The sequence below is a fragment of the Cebus imitator genome, unplaced genomic scaffold, assembly GCF_001604975.1.
Source record: "Cebus imitator isolate Cc_AM_T3 unplaced genomic scaffold, Cebus_imitator-1.0 Scaffold591, whole genome shotgun sequence".
Taxonomy (NCBI): domain Eukaryota; kingdom Metazoa; phylum Chordata; class Mammalia; order Primates; family Cebidae; genus Cebus; species Cebus imitator.
Genome location: NW_016107906.1, coordinates 201,340 through 205,564, shown reverse-complemented (window position 1 = coordinate 205,564; position 4,225 = coordinate 201,340). Strand labels below are relative to the sequence as shown.

Below are 4,225 nucleotides of genomic sequence, written 5' to 3'. Positions count from 1 at the left end.
TTAATCTGGCTAGTGGTCTGTCTATTTTGTTGATCTTTTCAAAAAACCAGCTCCTGGATTTATTGATTTTTTTGAAGGGTTTTTTGTGTCTCTATCTCCTTCGGTTCTGCTCTGATCTTAGCTATTTCTTGTCTTCTGCTAGACTTTGAGGTTTTTTGATCTTGCTTCCCTAGCTCTTTCAGTTTTGACAATAGGGTGTCAATTTTTGATCTCTCCTTGCTTCTCATGTGGGCACTTATTGCTATATATTTTCCTCTAGAGACTGCTTTAAATGTGTCCCAGAGATTCTGAAAAGTTGGATTTTAAATCTAACTATCCTACTTACTGAGTGTATGAAATTGGGCAAGTTATATTACTTTTAAGTGCTTCCGTTTTCTTCTCTGTAGACTGCTGAGTTGAAATGCCCATCACAAAGGGCTACTATAAAAGTGAGATTGAATTATGGTATAAAGCAGTGAGTATGATGCCTGTTCCAGCGTAGTTGCTTAGTAAGTGTTGACTCTCCTCACCTTCATCCTTTGTCTTTGGCCTTAAAGATTAGATGAGGTGCTAAAGAGAGAAGTCCTATTTTATTAATATGTATGTACTGAATATTGAAGACAAGTATCTCTGAGGTGGAGAGGCCTAGGGTTACAAAAACTGTGTTTGTATTTTAACAATTAGTGGTGATGAACATGTTCTTTCAGTCCTCTTGGTGTATGTATGTAACATCTCATTTGGAGAAAACATTGGAAGACCAAATTTGAGTGAAAATTCTGGCCTTATACTCTTGCACTCTCCATGATAGGCCCTCATCACAGGGTCCTTTGTTAAATTTCAAAGGCTGTTTTTTTTAAAAAAAAATGCCTTTATTGAGGCATAGTTATTTCACAAAAGTTGCCCACTTTAAATAAATGATTCAGTTATTTTTAGTATATTTATAAAACTATCATCAAAACCAGTGTTCAAACATTTCTACCACTCCCAAACTATCCCTTGTACCTGTTTGCATTCAGTACCTGTTCTCATATCCAGCCTCAGGATAAAGCTAATCTATTTTATGTCTTTTTAGATTTACCTTTTTCTGAGGTTGATTTTTCCAGAGGTTTTAGTCACTTGGATTCACTTAGATGGAAGAATGCATGAGACCGGATTTGTTAGTACTGACACAGTGGTTGCTGTTGGCTTCCTAGTGATGGAAATGAGCTTCTTTGCAGCTGCTCTGAGAGCTCCCAGTCTTATTGATGAGAAATAGGATCAGAAAGCAACTAGCTGGGGACCTGTATCAGTCAGGGTCCCGGCAGAAAACAAAAACCACTGCAATCATTTTAACAGAAAGAATTTAGTAACAATTGCCAAAGGGTATCGAAGAATTGAAAGATTAGCAGAGAGAACTAAAGTATTACCGAAAGGAGCAAGAGCAGGAATTAGCTACCAGCTCCTGGGTTGGGAAACAAAGGCAAATAATGGAATTATCACAATTTAGAAGTTTGAAAGAGGGTATCTTGGGTTGGGACCCCTGACTTTGAGGGGGTGGGGACAGACAATTGGTCCTGATGTCTCTTAGTGAATGTGATGGGACTGGTCTGCAGCCGTTAAAAAATCTGCAAGCTAGATGTAACTGAATTCGAATTCTGCTGCTGGAACAAAATCTGCTTCTGAAGTGTTGTTAAGATGATGCTGACAGTAACAGAAAACCAAAAGGAAACAGACCTCAATGAACATCTTTCTTTTCCTCCAGATTTCCAGTCTTCCTCTGGCACAATTTAATGGGGAGCAGAGGGCAAAGCAGAAAGGTGGTTCACAGAGTCTGAAATTAATCATGATTTTGAAAGATACAGTCCTGCAGGCTATATTCCCAAATGTTGAAATCCCAAAGATCAAAATCTCTAAGGTCTAAAATTCCTGGTGTCTAAAATCCCGATAATCACAGTCACAAGATAGTTGCATCATGTTAGTCAGATCTATTACCTTGTTATTGTCCTTACATGGAAGAAAGTGATTTCAATAGAATCCCTAAACCATAATGACAGATGTCATTGTGTGCACATGGAATTAGGAATGACAAGGCTTCTAAAAGAGAATGTCAAGGTATTACCAGTAAAGTTTGTTTTTTCCATTCAGCCCAATGCATTTGGCAGAAAATTCAGATGAGTTGATTGGCCATTCTCTATGGCAATGACAAAAACTTCAGATAAAAAATGCATCATTTGCCTGCATTGAGCAGGCAAATTCCTTCCAGCAGATGACAGTTCAGGACCTTTTAATGAATTAAAGCCATACTTGTTAAAGAAGCCAGCAAAGCTACTGGCTGGTCTAAAAATAATTATATGCATGCTAGGATAAGAAGACACTTATGCAGTGGTGTTACTTTTCGATCACTAGTATTATTTCTGCCAAATTTATGGTCTATATATAAATGCAGGTAGGATGGATTTCTACATACCCAAAACAACATAGAAGCATGGCACTGAAGGTAGGAAGATTGAATAGGGAATGCTTGTTTTGGTATATATGGAATCACAGAATAATTTAGAAAAGAGCAGCACCATGTAGAAAATTAATATTCTCTGAGGAAGGCAAAGTCCTAAAAGAAAAAAAGCAGCTATTCATTGTGATGCAAGACTTCAAAGTCTATTTAATGATTGTGAAATTCGGCCAGCTCTTAGTGAACTATCTCCATGCAATTGCCCACAATCTTTCCCTGTAATACACTATTTCATATGTCAAATTTTCTTTTTAGTTTTTTCTTTTTCTCACTATTTTAAATTGTCAGAACTATCTCTTACAATTTGCTATGCTACACATTTTCTCTTGCATTATTTCCAATACTGGAAATATAAATTATGCAAGGACTTTTTAGAGAGTTCTAATTTGTTTCATGCATTTTCTTTTTGGCAGATTTGACTTCATGAAAGTACTTTATCACATTGTGTGTGTAAGCTTTGTGAATGTATGTAAAAACATTGGAACTTCTGCAGTAAATGAAGATATGTCCATATATTTGCCTTTGTGTAAGATATAATTCCTCAAAATCTTGGCTTTTCGGCAACTGTATATGCAGTGGTGATTCATCACAATTTTTGCTCTATCTGATCAAAAAACTTGGGTTGTTAGTCATGGCATTTCAGATGACTGCAGCTCTAAAGCTAGGTGCACACATTACCAACCATAGCGATATGTGTTTATACATTTCAATTTTTGACCATTTTTTTATGAATATAGTTCATCTGCTCATAACTGTTATACCCATGTTACTGTCACTGGTATACCTGAATGTTTATGCTTGCAAAAATATGTATGTTATTATTGACTATTTTATTGTGTAGAGTGATCTATGAAGTGTTTTGTCATGTTTTTATATGTTTCTCAATAAACTCCCTTTAATATGCAAATAAATATCTTTTAAAGAATTTTAAAATTATTTTTTCAGAGTTATACTTTTAGATTTTTGGTCTTTCAGGCTTTTGACATTTGAGATTATGGTGTTTTGGAATTGGGTCCTTCAGGATTATGATCAGCTCCTAAAATTCATCATTCAGTCCGTTACAGCGTTCTGTGGAGATGATTCTTTAACCTGTGGACCTCTGTGTGCAGTTTCCCACTAGTACCTTGGTATAAATCATATCTCACAGAATTAATAAAAAATAAAAACCACATAAATAATTTTGAAATATTTTAACTAAACATGCATAATTAGAAATGTCATGGGCCAAAGTTGGCTGAGTTAATAATTCTTGAACAAGGTAAATAAGTTTGCATTTGAGTCAATGTTGAGATTGTACAACTATTGTTCTGAATAAATTGTTATAAAAATACTGGATAATGGCAATTATAAAAATTATCTTTTCACTCTCGATCCAAGATGGCCGTTTAGGAACAGCTCAGGATCGCAGCTCCCAGTGAAAGCGCAGAGGGTGAGTGGACGCTGCATTTTTATTGCCCACAGACTAGGAAATTCCCAGGCGGAGGTGCTCCACGGTCGCCAGCGCGGCTGTTTAGGCGGCTGTGCCGGCCGGCACCACTGCTTTGCCCCGCGCGGCTGCTTTGTCGACGCCCCGGAGCAGCGGTTCTCCGTACAAAATACACCGGTCCGGGTGCCCTTTTGGCTGGCGATTGGAGCCACAGGAAGTCGTCCATTCGTCTGTTTAAAAAGGAGACTGAGCAGGGAACCAGGACAGTAGATTCCAGGGCAAAAAAAGTACCACGAATCACAGTGCCGCTCTTTAAGCCAGTGCAGTGAGTC

At 37.4% G+C, this 4,225-nt stretch overlaps 1 pseudogene; it reads left to right on the top strand.

Moving 5' to 3' along the window:
* The window catches only part of LOC108294602, an 82,853-nt pseudogene that overhangs the window by 42,895 nt on the left and 35,733 nt on the right, over positions 1-4,225 (top strand).